This window comes from Labrus mixtus, chromosome 5 (assembly GCF_963584025.1).
Source record: "Labrus mixtus chromosome 5, fLabMix1.1, whole genome shotgun sequence".
NCBI lineage: Eukaryota > Metazoa > Chordata > Actinopteri > Labriformes > Labridae > Labrus > Labrus mixtus.
The window spans coordinates 13721963-13739290 of record NC_083616.1 but is presented as its reverse complement, the minus strand read 5'-3'; the positions used below and the strand labels follow the sequence as shown (position 1 = coordinate 13739290).

The following is a 17328-nucleotide window of genomic DNA, read 5'->3' as shown; positions in this document are numbered from 1 at the left end:
GGTAAACAAAAGGATGTGAGCCTGAAAGGAAGAAAGAAACACTAACAAACTGAGTCTCTAAAGACAAATTTAATTGCAAACTTCTACAAATGTGAAAAAGTAAAACATGTTCTGCAATTTGTACAGAATCCGTGGAGGGCAAGTCATTTTCCTATTCATAGATAAGTGCCCTGACTGTCTGCCAGTATGAGCCAACTGCTAGGAAGAAGGGGTCCAGTAACCCTGCACTGTTTTAAAAAGACAAACAGCACTAATGGCTTCCCAGAGAAATCAACAACTCACAACAGCAGCATCATCTGTGACTGCACGCATTCCCCTCGGATGACATGAGGGACAAAAAGCAGCATTTGAGGTATGCATCATTAAAGAGGCATATTTTAAAATGTGAATTAAGGAGGATGTGAAATATATACAACTACAGAAACATGTTTTATCAATTTAGCATTTTGTTATCTCTTCACTATGGAGGTCTTTTGCATGTCTATAGCTCATTTCAATGAAACTGAGCAGCCCTCAAGGATGTAGGAATTCACAAGTGCGGATGGTGTTGCGGCACAAATCAGGCTGACTTGTATGTAAGATTATTTGGTTTGTATCCAAGCGGGATCATAGCTTGCTGACTGTGTGTGGGCTTTCTTTCTGGGCCAGAGTCCATAACTGTGGATGAACAATGAAACTCCGGTCACAAGGCTACCCCTACACACAGCAACCACACACGCAGTAAGACCCCCCTAACCTAGAAACACTGCTAGCTGACTCCAAACAGCACACAACAAGAGGCAAGCCATTAGTGGAATTAATGGAATTATGGCCTTAAAACTTTGTATTTGAAATCATTCTGGTTAGTTTGTAAGAATTACTGTAGGATTAAGTGTAGAAAGAGGAATGGAGGTTTAAAATAGCGGTTTAATGGATGTCTGTCGGTGACCATTAAAAATGGTGCAGATGGCCTTTGAGCTATCAGTAAATTTAGGGCACTCAAAGAGTGCAATCGTTTTCAGTTTGGTCTGTGTTTTATGTGTAGATGTGAGGATTACAGCTATTACTCTTACCATTTCAGATCTAGTTAACCAGATTAAGAATCCTGGGTCGCACGGAGTTGCCTCCCTGCACCCAGTGACACTGAATCACAAAAACATCACACACTGTTACACACAAACAAACACACACTGGCCAGATGGGCACCTGAGGACACCCGCTTAATCTCCCTCCCTCTGTTTGTCTCATATTCTGTCTCACACATGCACGAACAACACGCAACGGTCTTTGACATCAGCAGAGTCAAAAGCAAAGACCCCAGATGACCCTTAACATGAAGTAGACTGGCAAGTTCAACCAACTTTAAGACAAGCAACTGTGTAAAGCTACATCAAATCACATTTTTAATGGGATTTTTGTGCATTAATGACAACAGTCCATCACAGGGATTTCAGTTGAGCCTTAAAGGGGCTATATGTAACTTTTTACATGTATAAATCGTTTTTATCGCCCAAGCGATACGGTTAACTGATGTGAAAAAGTAGATGTTCACTGTCTATCTGTGTTGCCTGCATACATTTTTTCCCCGGGTCATTTTTTCCCCGGGTCGTATTTTCCGCGAAAGCTCCAGGAAGTGACATTTTATGCACGTTCTCAACGTCCTCCTCACTCCGCTCCACTTACAGAGATCAACAGTACAAACTCATCACACACTCCTGCTCTCAGCCAGAGCCTGCAGAGACTGTCGTTTGTAGGATGGAGAATGAATACAGACGCACAGACTCCTTCACAGACTTTCACATGTGTATGACCACTTACCTCCTCTGTAAACATTATGATGGTAAATATCCAGTTTTTCGCGGCCGATGATGATGCTGCTCGTTTGTGTACGTACGAGCACGTATGACGAGCACGCGAGGGAGAGCGAGCAACAGGTTACTGGTGCAGTTCGCCTAACGGCCTGCGGTAACACTACAAACGCAGTATTTTTCAAAGTTACATATAGCCCCTTTGACACTTCCATAAATATGTATATACAGAAATGATGGAAGTTTCGTTCAAAAACCAATTTATCACATCATCCTCTATAAAGAACAAATAGGGTAACATGGTTTATAATCTTTACAAGTGTAAATTGTGAAGTGGTTTGAATATTATGGTTGGGTTTCAAATGTGATGTTCTATGCTATTTAAGAGACACTTAGGCTATTATGAAGGCAAAGAGAGTCATTGGAAAACACATTTATATCTCTGACGCGTGGCTTTTTGTTTGAATTGTGTAAGCATACAAAGAGGAACCTGTTTTTTGTTTCATTTTCCACTGTTACAAGTGAAGGGAGCTAATCCTCTGTTCAACATGCCATCACTTCTCATAGTCGTCACACTTCTCAAACTTAGTGAAACAACCCAAACCTTATGGTAACAAACACAACCTGAGGTGCATAAACGTATGCACACACAGACTGATACACTTAAAATCAATTTCACTTGCCCCTTGTCATGCCTGTCCATATGACAACCCGCCTTCCTTTGTGAAACGGGCCAATCACATTTATTGTTGTTGCCTTAGGCATGTGGTGAGGTAGCGGGTGAAGTGAGGTAAGAGGGTTAGAGAGAGAGAGAGAGAGAGAGAGAGAGAGAGAGAGAGAGAGAGAGAGAGCCGTCAGCACTTTTAATTCTCAGCATCAGAACTCAATACTGTGTCTCATATAGAGTTTTACCCCTTCATTACCACATTGTATCAAATCCACTTGGGTTTTTGTTCTAGTCTAAAAAAGTGTCAGTCTGTCTGTTAGCATAGGTAAGTGAGTCTGCGTAGGTACATGTGTTGTCTGTCCATTGGAATATGCCTTGTTCTGCACTGCAGCATGACTCACTAGGATCCAGCCTTAGACAAAACAAAAAGTAGAGGCGTCACGTTTTAATTTACATAAACAGCAAACAAATAGAAAAACGCCCTGCCTTTTTTAGTTACCCTGAAAATGTGCATTTTGTTTTTCCAAAACAGGAATGAGCCTGCATCAAAATGCCAGCAAATAAGAGAAGACTATAGGAGAATAGACTAACCGGGGGAAGAACCATATGAAGCAACAAAAGAGAAAAGACAGAGAGTGGGCATGATGGGAGAGTTACTCACCCGGCACAGGGAACATTCTGGTTCAAGGCTGTCAATCACACAACCCCCCCAAACACACACATACACACACTCCTGTTCTTCTCTATCCGAGCCCAGATGCACCTGGAGGAATCCAAGCAACCCCAAAAAGCACATGATCCCAAACGAACCAGTGTATGTGCGTGTGTGTGTGTGTGTGTGTGTGTGTGTGAGAGAGAGAGAACCCAGATGTTTCTTTGCCCTTGCCTCTCTCTCTCCCCACTCGCCTAGTGGGGTGTCTGAGGGCCATGGACGTGTGCACTCTGTTGTGACTAGTACCAGATGTGCTCCATTGACCCAAATCACCTAGGCAGTAGACATGCCACATAGGCCAGAATCTTCAAGACCCACCGCACAATCACACACACCTGTTTCCATTCATGAGCCATGCTGGGAGAGGTGCATCCTGGGAAACGCTGTCAGCTTTTTTCATCTGTTGTGTATGTCTTTCTCACTGCTTTCATTGTCTAGATTTCCTTTATCTTTTCCTGTCAGGCTCATCACTGAGATGTTTGCTCTGGGGGATAAGAAAAGTCTGAAAGAGATTTTAAGCTTTTGAGAAAACAAACCGGAAAGATATTATTAATAATAATTTAATTTCCAAACACAGACCTAGTACTCTGTAACCAGATATTCGAGGAGGAGGCCTGTTTGATATGGGACCTTGTTTCATGTTACTGATTCTGAATTAGTTTAAGTAAATACACCTGCATGACCTCAGAGCACTCCAGAGGTCAAAGTCATTCAAACATTTAAAGAACGGTAATTAAACTACCCTTGGTGCTGAATAACTTTAATTTGGTAGCTACACAAATTGCTTCCAGCTTTTGTTTTCTACAAAGCCCCCCCTTCAGCTGCGCTTAATACTTTATCGGGCAGGTCTTAAGGCAACAAACAGCCACTCATTTTCTAAATTTTATGTAATCAAAGCTAATTCTGACCGTTTAAATGCACTTGTGGTTTCTGCTGTTTGTGCTGTAGATGAACAGTGTAGGCAGATGTGCGGAGAGAAGCAACATTACGACAGGGGCTAGTGCTAACATAAGCTCCTCTATGCCAAATGAACTTCCTCGTCCTGCTGGCCTGATTTATGAAGTGAAATAAAAATGGGTCCCTGTGTGGTATTAGTGGGGTTTTCAGAGGGGGTGAAGTGGGACTTAGGGCCCATATTTCAGCTGCCTTGTATGAAGGTTTCGACCCAGGTGGGGCCCCTTAATATGGTTTCGACTGAGGTCCACGTGAAGTGCAGCCACAATGCTCTACAATAACTCTTCATTTTGATCCTGGCCCATTGCCAACATATCTACTACCTGAGTCTCTTTGAAGAGCGACACATTGGCCTGGGTATTTAACCATGCTGTTTGAGGTCCTGGCTCTGGGAGCAGAGCAAGAGAGAAGAGGAGAGAGCGATGGAGAGAGAGAGAGAGAGAGAGAGAGAGAGAGATGTAAAGAGGAGGGCAGAGAGTGAAAAAGACTGCAGTGGCGGAGGCAATAGAGGCTTGAACTCTGATGAAATAATCCAGTATGTGAGCTGACAGAACAGACAGACAGAGAGATGAGCAGCAGCATCAGAACAGCAGCCCCCTGGCGACCTGAAGTTGTTTCATAACCGACCCCATCCTGTTGATTAAAAAGTAAACCTCTCTGGCTGCTTGTTTCTCATTCGTAAGAATTATGCTGTTTTTTTTATGTATCAACGAATTGTATATCATAATGTCACAAGCCTGTGGCTAAAATTGTGTTTTCTGCTACCAAAACAAATAAGCCCCACCGAATTGCCAGAGAAAAGTGACAAGGCATGAGGGGAATCTTGATTCTTGGTCCCGATTCAGAAAGATAACAATTTTAAATATGTAGTATTAGTCTCTATGGAAAATGGATTGCTCGTGCAAACAATCTCCTTTATTCAAAAAGAAATGTAATAACTTTATCAAGTCTCATGTTGGCAGCTTCAGTGTGTTTATGGCAGCCAGCTTGCTATAGAAGAGTACTGAAAGGGCTCTGCTGGATGGAGCTCTTGGCTTTGATATAGTTTCTGGGCTGGAACTTTGGCAGCATGTTAAATATTAATAGCGATTAACCCAGTTCAAGCTCTGCAGCAGAGAGTACAGACAGAGTTCAAAGAGCCTTCTGCTCTGTGCGGGCACTCTCTGCTCTCCAGCAGTTTAGCCCTGCTATCAGGAGGCTGCTGCTGCACTGCAGCACAGATCAGGCTGGCCTTTCTCACTTCAGTTCAAATACATCGATAGACGCATGATAGCATACACAAAACATGTGCGTAGAGTGTGTTACATTGAAGTTCTCGGAGGCTTTAAAGACATAATTAGCCAATAATGAAAAAGGCTGCCTGGTTAAACTCTCTGTCGCTCTCTCTTTCTTCTATCTCTCTCCTCCCCTCTTGTTCTCACTTGCTGAACTCCTGATAAACTCAGCCTTTCAGAGCTACAACATTCCTCAGCCTGGCACATTCCCCACTAAATAGGCCTGGACACCTCAGAGATCAAACACAATCTCCATTGTGCTGCAATTACCCAGACCTCTGTCTCAGTTCCCCTGCCCTTCACCCCCACCTAAACGCTTTCCTTCTCTCTCTCTCTCTCTCTCTCTCTCTTTTTGTGTCTAACTCTCTCCACCCACCCCTACATCTCTCCTCCATATCCCTCTTTCCCTCTGGAGATGATGGTTCTGACGCACAGGGCCTCAACAAAAGCAGCCTTTGTTTACAGAGAGAGTCTTTGGAGAGGAGTCCAGGGCAACCGAGTGCTGTCAGAGGGGAAGTGTTGGCTGGATGCTTCGCAGAGCGCTGAGAACTGAGCATGTGTACATTCGTTAACACATGATCCTGTGACCCTTTCTGCTCAATTGCATCAATTTAGAGCACGTTAACTCTTTGCTGGGTAGGTCAAAGTATCACCCTTGTGTGAATGTCTTTTTTTACATGATGTATTCCTGGAGAATGTGCGGCCAAGATGTTGCGGTCTGGAGTGTGGCATTGTTCTTTATATTTGTTAAATCTAAGCTGGTTTCAAAATGCTGTCTTTAGATGTGGTTTTAAATGTGTAGTTGAAGACAGTGGATCGTTTTTTTTCTCTCTCTCTCTCTCTCATCGATATTACCACAGTATCCTGGCTCACAATGTTGCTCTCTTCCTCTTTGCTTCACAGAATCATAAATCTTCGATGTTCAGAACAAAGTGTCCTTCAGGACCTTGGGCCCTTTGACCATCAGTTACACAAACATTCTGTTTGTTGGTTTAGACAAAAGTGAAAGCATATGCTACAGGAACTATAACTCACTGAGATCCACATTAGTCCCTACTGAATAAACTAATGCTGAACTATGCTTGTAATGACATCATCCCCAATGGCAGTTCACTTCATGGTTCATTAATTGATAGCCTCATGTACAGTTAAAACTTCATTTCAACAATAAAAACGACTAACAGGACAATCGAAAAAAATACAAACAGCGACTTAGAGCGTACAACAATCAGGGGGACTCTTTGGTGAGTAATCCCAGGGCAAAGGAGGGGTAGAATTCCTGGTGTCTGGCTCTTTCTGCGTGATGACTCTGCAGCAGTGAGAGCTGCGGTGGGAATGCGAGGTCACGCTGTCTGCATTCAGTCCCCCATGATGCATCTGCCAGCGAGTGCGGCCCCACTGTTAGCCATTATGTACCTATTAGCCTTGATTATCTTCTGATAGCCGAGTGCCAGTTGGTTTCACTCAGCCTGACAGTCGCAGCACTTTGTTTAACCTTTTGACTGCTGGGGCCACCACCCCTCAGCCCCGTCCAACAGGAGAAATAATGAGTGGGAATCAAGCACAGGAATGGGATAGGCAATGGGAGAAACAAAGACAACATTGAGGCGTTTAAGATCCTCAAGACTACCTCCAACCAACATCTTCACAGTGATGTCGCTGAGTGTGTTTGGCCTGTTTAAAGAGGCAGATGCAGTGTTCCTTTGCCTCACTATCTTACAAGCGATGTTAAAAAATGTAATTTAAAAAAGGCGAGACGGAAACAGAAGCCACAAGCAGGATAGTAAACTCCTCTTATCTCCCTGTAAACATCCCTTTATGTATGTTGCCTGAGTGACACAACGTGGACACTTGCAGTCTGCTTTCTCTCACTAACATCCCCCAAGAGTCTTCACAGATCTGCCTGCCAGACATATTCAATTTGCAGTTCTTCCTGGTCCCCCCGTCTGCAGACGTGAGGAGTTATCTGAGACAGAATGAGAAGTGAGAGTACAGAAAGAGAGCACGGCTGGGATAACACGGAGCCATGCCGAGCTCGGTTTCTCTGTCCCTGCCTTGTGTTAATCTCTCTGGAGAGACAGAGGTGGCCATGTTGGGTCAAAACCTCTACATCAAGAGCCCCAGGCCTGGACAGCTGACCTTGGTCTGGGAGATGGGAGGTGACAAGAGAGGTGGGAGTTGGGATTGCGTATGTTGGGTTACAGAGGGCAAGGGAAAGGGGAAATGTGTGTGTGTGTGTGTGTGTGTGTGTGTGTGTGTGTGTTTGTGTTGCAGAGAGATAGGGAAAGAATGTTAGTCAGTGTGTTTGTGCTTTATCTGTTTGTAAATGCACACAATGACACAACAGACCCCCTGTGGCAAGGTCTGTGCTATAGAACCGAGGAGTTATGCTAAGAAGTGTCCAGCTTGTGGTGCCTGTGTGTGTAAGTATATGTGCCCTTGCAGCATGCTGACCCGTGATAAGCCCAGTGGAGAGGGTTGGACCCCCGCTCAGTGACAACCAGGCAGGGCAGGCAGAGGGCAGAGGGGGCTTATTCACTGCCCCTTAATGGGTCCTGAAGTGACAGACCCTGGGAAGTCGAGGGAGTGAAGAAGAATAATTTGTATCACTGTTGTGTTTTGATAATAATATTGAAGTTCCGCCACTCTGCAGTTATTCTTTATTTATCTACATTTTATTCATAAAAAGAGAGGAGAAGCCATAGGAACTTGCTGTGTCCTTAAAATGTGGGCAGTGGAAGTGTGTTTTTGAGGACAGGCTAGCCAGTGTTTAAGCTTTATTTCCTTTTTGCACAAAAAATATACAGTACAGTTGTAGTTTTTGAGTAAGCAGATGAAACTCTAAGACAAGTGTGCTCTTATAATGAACTATTTTTCTTTTCTTTTTTTTCAAATTTTGCAAATCTGTATGCATTAGAAATAACAATACTTTTCCCACTTAGCCCTGGCTCTATGAAAGGCCAAATTGGATTACAACAAGCTGTGCAATATGATTTGAGCCAATTATCATTTGGTAATGTTTGTGTACTGCACTCCAACCTTTGCCACAAAAACTAATCTCCCTCTTCCATGTCCTCACAAAGAGGAACAGAGCTACAGCATGGTCACGTTAAGTATTGCATTCTCTATTGAGGAACTCATGGAGTAAGAGCTCTGGATTCCATCATACTGCTCTAATATGTTATTTGATAGTCATTTGAAATGTTCAAAATAGAAAAATAAATATATATAGTATATATATGAGGAAAAATAACACTGTATCTTGCTTTATATTTTACATGTAAAATGTTAAATCCATAATTGTGAACACCCTCCTGTGGATGTGCATAAACAAGAATAGGCTGATTCAAGTTACCTATAATGCAAAAATATCAAACCTCAAAATAGTCTTTGTGTTACAGTTTCAAATACTGGTAATAAAGTCGATTTAAAAAAAAATACAAACTTCTGAACATCTGAACAGGCTTCTAATGGGAAAAAAAAAATCATAAAATTCACTTTAAATGTCCATTAGTTTCCCTTCACTTGAAGAGCACTACAGGTGTCTTTCCTACATTTTTTTGGACTTTATGTCCACCCACACATCAGAAGCATGCAGGGTCAGGGAAATAAGCATCTATTATAGAGGAGAATGCAGTGTAAGTACAAGTTTCTATTAATACCTCACCATCTCGATAATAGAAATCTCTAAATGACCAACCAGCTGCTAGCGGGTATCTGTGTTAATCCCTCTCTCTCTCCCTACTTATGTGGCAGTAAGTGTGTGACCGTGTGTGTGCATTTGTGTGACCTGCAAGGACCTTTTGATGTGACACAGACCAGGGTCATGAACTCTGAGCTTACTCTGCCCATCCTGCAAAGATCACATCACCATTTATTTACAAGTTTCAGAATGTGTTCCCCTCAAGCACTCACACACACACACACACACACACAGACATGCACACATGTGCTGCAGACACACAAGGACAAGAGCACGTACACACACTCACAAACATGCACAAACACGTACTTGCTCCCACCACGGTCTCTGCAGCCTTTAATCCTTCTCGTTTAGTCAGCGGGGGAGTTTGTGTGCAAGGTCCTTGCCCTTTGTATTGATCACATTGAACATGAGGAGGACTTCCACGCAAGGGCCTGTCCTCTGAGAGGAGACATGTATGAGGGGAATGAAAGGTCAATGGGAGCAGGAAAAAGATTGGCAGAGGACACGCTGGGACAATGAAGCAACAACAAAAACTGAGTGGGCTGCAGAGGTACAGGGAAAAATCAACACAAAGAAATGGCAGCAGCCAGAGCCAGTACAGTTTTATTGTGTGTAAATGAATCAAACATTGCAGAGGTCAGAGCACTTCCACCTCCGCAGCCACCCCAGGTGATCTTTGGAATCGAATGAAATTGAGAGCAGCCTTCGTGCAGCATCAGCATTAATCTGATAATCTATGATCACACTGTGGCACAGGTGACAAGTGCCCTGACACGGCCTGTGAACTCATCTAGCATCACATTCACCTTATCACGCGGTGTCAGGTGTATTAAGGAGGATAAGATACAGAAGGCACAGGCACAGTTACTTCACATAGCTTCTGCCTTTCCTTCACAGAAAAGACAATGCACCTGCACATGCTTTCACAAAATTCATTATCGTGAATACATTTGTCTCCGTCTCTCATTAGCTGGGGTTATGTCTCTTAACCCCCATTAGAAGATGGAGTGAATTATTCAATTAGTCTTCACAATTGCAGGAAACAACAGGTTTTGCCCTTCTCGTCTCTTAGTTCTTCAGATTTCACTTTTACAGTTTGATGTGATGAGTTGTTTATAACAAGGGGCTCAATGTTCTGTCCATCTACTTTAAAGTCTTTATAGGCGTTATTTTATGCTGTGTTCAATATGTGAAGGTTATAGCAATGCATACAAAAAAAAAAGAAGATCACAGGACAGTGAAGAAGTCAAGAAAAAAGGCACAGAGGTAAAGTAACTTCCTTTAGTATAGTTTGGTTAAATTAATCAGATTAAGTAAAGGAAAAAAATAACAACCTCAGCAACAACCCACTTTATGCTTCCGAGTGGCAGCATCTTATGGGTCCCTGCATCACGCTAAGCACTTTAGGCTGAGCAGTGCCCCAGGAGGCCAATAAGTAGATTAGGACTGATTAAAGTCATATCAGTGGAATTTGAGCAGGGAACCTGCCGGGACAGACACACTCTGTGTTGCCCCCTCCTTCCCCTCTCCCTGCCCCCTCACCCCTAAAGTAAACCCCCAGCTTGTTTATAACTCACCCTGGCACCTTTCCAGGAGCCACCCGCCCAAGTTCATCACCATCTTTACCAATATACATGATTACACACACGAGCTTAAGTGTGAAACACAGTACCAGACATGCAAAATACTTGGCATGTGTTCACAGTAAGGAGAGGCTTTGACCTCAAGTAGTCGCGCAACTTTGCTGTTGTTGAATTTGCGTTTCAATTGCAAAACAAGGCTAAACAAGACTGTCACTGGATGTGTTAAATTCTCTTAGAAGGAAGACGTGCCTCAGGGACTTATTACACCCACTCCCTCTGTATGCATTAATGCACATGACAGCTTCTTTCTGAAGGCCTAACACACCCTGTAACACTTACACTTTTTAGCAGGGAGATCAATAGGAGAGAGAGAGAGGGAGCGTATGGAGGGGTGGTTAGAGGGTGGGTGAGAGGGGAGGAGCAGCGGCCAGAACGAGGGCAATAAACAAATTAGTAAATGCTGATTTGTGGATTTGTGGCTTTTTCTTTGCCTCAGTTGGAGTAAAAGGGTGGCTGGCTGAATGAGAGGTAACAGCAGGTTTCCCGTCTCCAGATACGAGAGTGTAAATCACTGTTCTCTGACTGGCTGGTCGCCTGACAGCCGACTGACTACGTACATGGAAACTGAAGGCTCATTAGCATGTACTACAACCACAGAGAAAATTAAAAACAAAAACAAATTAGAGTTAAATCAATGAAAAGTTTGAATAACATGCCATTATTCAATAATGTTTTCCAGGATGTAGCTTCTTGTGTATCAGGATCCTTTAGATTCTTAGCTGGTGGGCTGTCTGGTAATAAAAGAGGGCATGCCCGGTTTTCTTGTCTTTCACTGGGGGTGGAGACATCTCATTGTGCCAGGCCATGAGAGCTCTTGGAGGATGCTTTTCCCATATCTAAACCACATGTTCCTTGTGCTGTGACAGTCCTCCATACAACAGAGCAGTAAAACCCTGGGGGTGAATTTTTAAGTACTGCTGGGCCATCTGTGGAGGTGGGCTCAGAGCCGTAGACTGACAGAGTTTGGCCACTGGGGTTGTCACTGACAGCAGTATTAGAACAATTCTGCTTCTCTGTGTACCAAAGGCAATGTGTGGGCTGGAAATAGGTTAAGACCAGACAAAGACCAAGCCAGATCAGGATACAGTGGGCCAGATCTGACAGAAAGCACCATAATTTCCTGGAAGTATAAATAACCCTCCTCTGTGTTTGTGTAACCTCCACAGGCCCCCTCTGACAGGCGAGTCGTACACATTATACACAGTAAAACAGATATTCCAAATGCAGCTGAGCAGGCACACAGACACACATATACGCCAACGACTCCAGTCCATTTCTCATCCAGTGTGTTAGCCCCGCAGCCTGTTATCCTGACCCCAAGAGAGAACGGGTCAGCCATGGGGCCAGAGAAGGTGTTTCTGATGAACTGGGTGCTTGGCTTGTACAGACACTGTGAGTGATGTTCACATGTTGGCCTCAAGAAGGACAAGGTTGGGGAAATTAGACAGAGGTGATAGTGCAAAGAAAAATGTACTCCACTGCTTGTAGATAAAGTCTGTCTGACCCTTTAACACCTTGACAATTGTCAATTCTTAAGATCTTGATTTGCCTTGTTTGCGGACCTAGATTATATGTGTGTACTACTTACATGTCAGTAGATTTATCTTATATTTTCACAGATATTTTTATTCATGGGAATCTGAGATAAGTACAAAAGTTTTTTCTCGAAAGTTCACCCTGTGTTAATGTTTGCTGCATGACCAGATAGAACACCACGGTTACCATTAGATTCATTAGCACCTGTATCCCACCTCTGATATTGTAGTCCTTTATACATTTGAATGGTTATTGTGTTCAGCCACAGTTTCCCTTATTCTCATTCTTCTGGCTGATTGCTACAATGTTGCTGCTTTATTTGCCTTAGCTTGAGCCCAGTAAAAGTGATGGCCATGTGAGGACTATTTGACAACTGTTTAGAAGAGTGTGTGGAGCTCATTAGAAGGATAAATAGCCATCCAGGTGGCTGGAGCTAGAGAGACAGATGAATGGCAAGAAAGATGTGATGATAACAAAGATAAAAGACAAGAAGGGACTGGAGCAATTAAGAATACAGTAGAACTAGGGGCAGTGAGTGGATTAGTTAGAATTAAATACACGGTCATTTTCACTGTGGGAACAACAAGTGGGAAACTATGAATCTCTTTTTGAAGGGAAGCTGTGTTGGAGGGATGGGAGTTAAGTTAGCCCTGTTTGCCGATGGCAAACCTGTAGGACATTCATTACCGGTATCCATCAGGAATCAAAGACAATGTCCTCAATAGACTACACACACACACACACACACACACACACACACACACACACACACACACACGGTCTAAAAGCTAAACCTTCTGGCACACACACTCACCCCCCCCCCCCCCCTCCAGTTTTGCCAGTGACCTGCAATTGACCGTTTGAACCCAAGTCTTGAGGTCAGGTGGGGTCCCACACTCCAGGGTCATGGAGTGGTCACTGTGCACTCCCTCTGGACAGTTTGTCGTCACACCAATGCTCTTTGTCACCCTGATTTATGTAATATGCATGTTGAGGATATGCACTTCTTTAAAAGTTCTGGCAAAACTCACACAAAAAAAAAATGCGTCTAGCTTTCTCTCCCTCTTCTGCAGTGCCACAAGATCAGAAATATAATCCCAGAATGTCTCACAGAATACATTTTGGAGGTCCAGTGGGGTTCCAGCGTCCCTGTCTCCCCTGTGGTTTCAACCATGAAGTCAACTCCTCACCTCTTTTGGTCTTTAGAAGAATAAAAAAAGGAAAGCTGATTCATTGTAGAGTCTTCAAGGTTCAATGGTAATGAATTATTTTAATGACAAGAGACTCTTAGAAAAACAAAGCTCTTAAATCACAACGCTACTCAAGACATTGTGAAGGGTCATTTTCATCCCGTCTAAGTCACCATTTGGCTCCCATGAATCAAAGGGACACAAACAAAGGAAAATAGGAAATACTGCCATTGCAATCGCTTTTGTTGTTCAGATTTAAATTTATTAGCTTCTTTATTTTAATTCCAGCAGTGACAGGAATCGTTTTTCCCTCTAATAAGCAATAATCATATGCTTTTAAAATAGGTCAAGAACATAGTCATATCCTTTTAGTTAAAAATACCTAATACATATTATTTTTAGTTATATCATTTTCTTTCTGACAAACAGGCGATGATCTAAATCTCCACTTTGAATCAGAGGAACAAACATATCAGATCCAATGTACCAAATCTGGGAAGAACAGTATTAAAAATCCCCATAGCTACTTGAATGGCCCTGTCATCCAGTAGTGACAAAAAAAGGAAGAAAAACCTTAACATCCCCATCATATTTCATTGTATCCGATTACCTAGCTAGGCTTAAACTGATCAAAATGTCAACTTTCAGTGCTTGTTAACACTAAAAAATGTATGCTGATATAAGATCCTAAGTATCTCTGCTGCATGCCCACACTAATTTATGTGTCCACACTGGTAGATAGGCTGTATGAATGGTACACAGATGCAGACACATACACATTGTTCAATGGAGTGGCTGACCCACTCACATCCTCTAATCCACAGGCCACAGCCTCCCCAGATAGCATCTTCATGCCTGCTGTGGCCGGCCCACACATATTACCTGGGATATGACCATCTCCCATGCCTCTTCACCGCTCCCTCTGGCTACACACAGGAGCAGCTGTCAATCAAAGAGGGGGCTAATGTGCTCCATATGAGGCCCAACAAGCGAGGAATTCTGGAAATCCCATATTCTGCCCTTTTATTTACCCTCCTGATAGGTAGACAAATTTCCTTATTGACTTGAGTAATGTGGTGATCGGAGGCAGAGGAAGGATATTCTCGGTTCCTTTTTTTAACAGACCAAACACTGCTTATTTGAAGTAGTGCCGATGGAGCAATAGATAGGGAAGCATGATGTTAAAGATCAGTGGGGGCCAGTTGAGACTTGTTGTTTTGAAATAATTAAATGTGATCTCTTGTGCCCTTGATCCTGGGGGGTAAATGAACACAAGCAGGTGAAATGAACCACATAATTGAAAAATCCAGAGTGCAATCCAAAACTAAGTGGCCTTCTGAAACCATACCATGGTGGGCACAACAAATTTAATAAATAACTGCTGGGCACTCCAGGGGGGCTTTAAGGAGGGGGGCTCTGCTGTCCTGTCAATGGAGCCCAATGTTTCCAGGGGTCGCAGAGCGTCCGCCGGGAGCGGAGGTGACACCGAGTGTGTTGTCAAGCGTAAATCCCATTGCAGAAGGCCCTTGCAAGATGGGTGTCCATATATCAAAGGTCTCACTGACTCCGGCTGCCATTTGATCTCCGCTCAGGAAATTCAAAATTCCAGGCAGATGAGGGGTGAAACTGAGAGGCCCTTAAGCCCAGCTTGTGCTAGTGATTAGGGGCAGCTGTTTCGATTCACATTTCGAAGGACTTGAACTCTGCAACCTGCCGCATTTTTACTTGGAAAAGCTCTGGCCATGGCCATGGTAGTGGTACTTTAAGGCCAAGATGGAAAAGTTTTGAGGATGTCAAGGGAGGCAATGATCTGCAGATATGACAAAATGTATGACTGTAACGTTTTATGTGTTAAAGCCCTGAGAGTTTAATGATTAATGATCACTGCCTTTAACAAAGATTGCAAATACTATTGGGATTCTTTTGCTCATTCTTTTTTTCCCTAGTCTTAAGTTTCATTATAGCAATTTGTGAGATTTTTAAAAAAAAAGTCAATCTTTACGTTTGATGTTACAACATAAAACCAGAAACAGTGTGACCTGGCAGATTTGAGTTAAACACATAAAAAAGTAGAAAATTCCAGTATTTTAGAGTGGCGGTTATGCACAGGATAGGGGAATGGTTTTTTAATTGATGTACTAATTACACATTCATATGTTTTGTGCTAATGTTTGCACTGAAATATTCCTCTAACATATTGCTGACTAAGGTTGCATTGTACACAAAGGCTATTTATAAGCCTCTCTCTAATGACATGTTAACACACCTGTAGTAATTCCAAGGTGACCACCACACCATACTTTGAAACACCTCTCACTAGTAGGAAAAGTCATTAGCTGTGAGATAACAGAGGTAATGACAGCAGGTCACTGTCTTTGGTGAAAGGACTGAATAAAAGGACATGAAATGTGAAGGATGAAATAGATGAAGGATGGATAGGATAGATGCAAAAAAAGAGTGGAGTGATAAAAGCCAGGATATTGAGTTAAAGAGAGAGGGAGAGGTGTGTGACAGACACGGGGAGAATGAAGGGACGGGTGCAGAGTGGTGCAGGCACATAAACGATTAGTCCCAAACATGAGCTGACAGCTGGATGCTTGACCTTGGCTGGATTTGAGCGCAACAACCCCCAGCGTTCATTTACATCCTTTCCATGCCAAGTCATTTAGACACAATTTTTATTCTGGTGAAAAGGAGGAGGAGGAAAAGGAGGGAACCTCAGGTCAACCCTTTCTGGAAGACCTCCATGCGTAGGCCAAATTTGGAGGCGTGTCTGAGAACGAGGTGGTGTTGGCATTATAGACAACCTTCACACCTTCTCAGAGTCCTTTTGGACAGACTGACACATTCAAATTCAGAGTCATATTACTAAGTGTCAATGATGAGATGCTTAGAGGTGTTATTGTACAGAGTCTATGCCCCCTATTTTTACTGCCATGAAAGTTGGGGAGATGCCCAGCTTATTAACCACGATCTTTCTGCTTTTAAACAGGCTTGGAGGTCATACAACTGTGGTGATGTAGGTCAAGGGTGAACAGCTGACATGTCAATCGGTGGATGACCACACTAACTGACAGACATATGAAATTAATACTAAAGACCTTGTTTGTGTCTCATTTCACTCTAAAAAACACAGTCAATATATGGTAAGATTTCGCCAAAACTCACCAAAAAATAGATAGGTAGAAACAAGACACCAAATAGAAATCAATACAAAAGTCTGTCTACATTTTCTCTACGTGACCTTTCACTCTTCTTTAACCTTTTGAACTTTCCATTCTGCACCTACCTGTAGATAATCCCAAACTAATGATTCTCTTATCAGGGAGCAACAAGAGGGGGCATTGACCCTGTGACCTCCCACAGATATCTAGTAAGTGATTGTGTGAAGACACTTGTCTGAGAAATCATTCAAAGAGGCTCGTCACTCACATGAGGTGACACAAGGGGAGAACTTTGTTCAAGAATCAAACCCTCCAGATCTGAGGATCTTTAAGGTGCATGCGGCTGAAGGAGACCTAAATATTTGATTATTTCACTTTTGAAATCGAGTCTACTCTATAATTGATCAATTATATTACACAGTAACCAGCAGCGCAATTATTAATTTAAAAAATAAAGGCTGGACGAGAAAGCAGAGAATATCTTGAGGCAGAACTTAATTGGATTAACCAACAGGGCCCTGTGAACCATGCTTTGCCATTCAACCAAGTGAGAGGAGCCCTCTGCCAGGCCTTTCTGTCACCCTTATGTGCTGTGGGCCATGCCCTGGATTTATGGTACATTTCACACTCCACCACCACACAGAGAGCCAGTGATCTGGACCTAGCACTGGGGTGTTAATTGGTCAACCTCTGCC

General features: G+C 43.0%; 1 protein-coding gene across 1 annotated transcript in view; it reads right to left on the bottom strand.

The window, feature by feature from the left end:
• Window positions 1-17328, bottom strand: part of LOC132974123 (uncharacterized) — a 221673-nt gene that overhangs the window by 60453 nt on the left and 143892 nt on the right. The gene's annotated exons all lie outside the window — the stretch shown is intronic.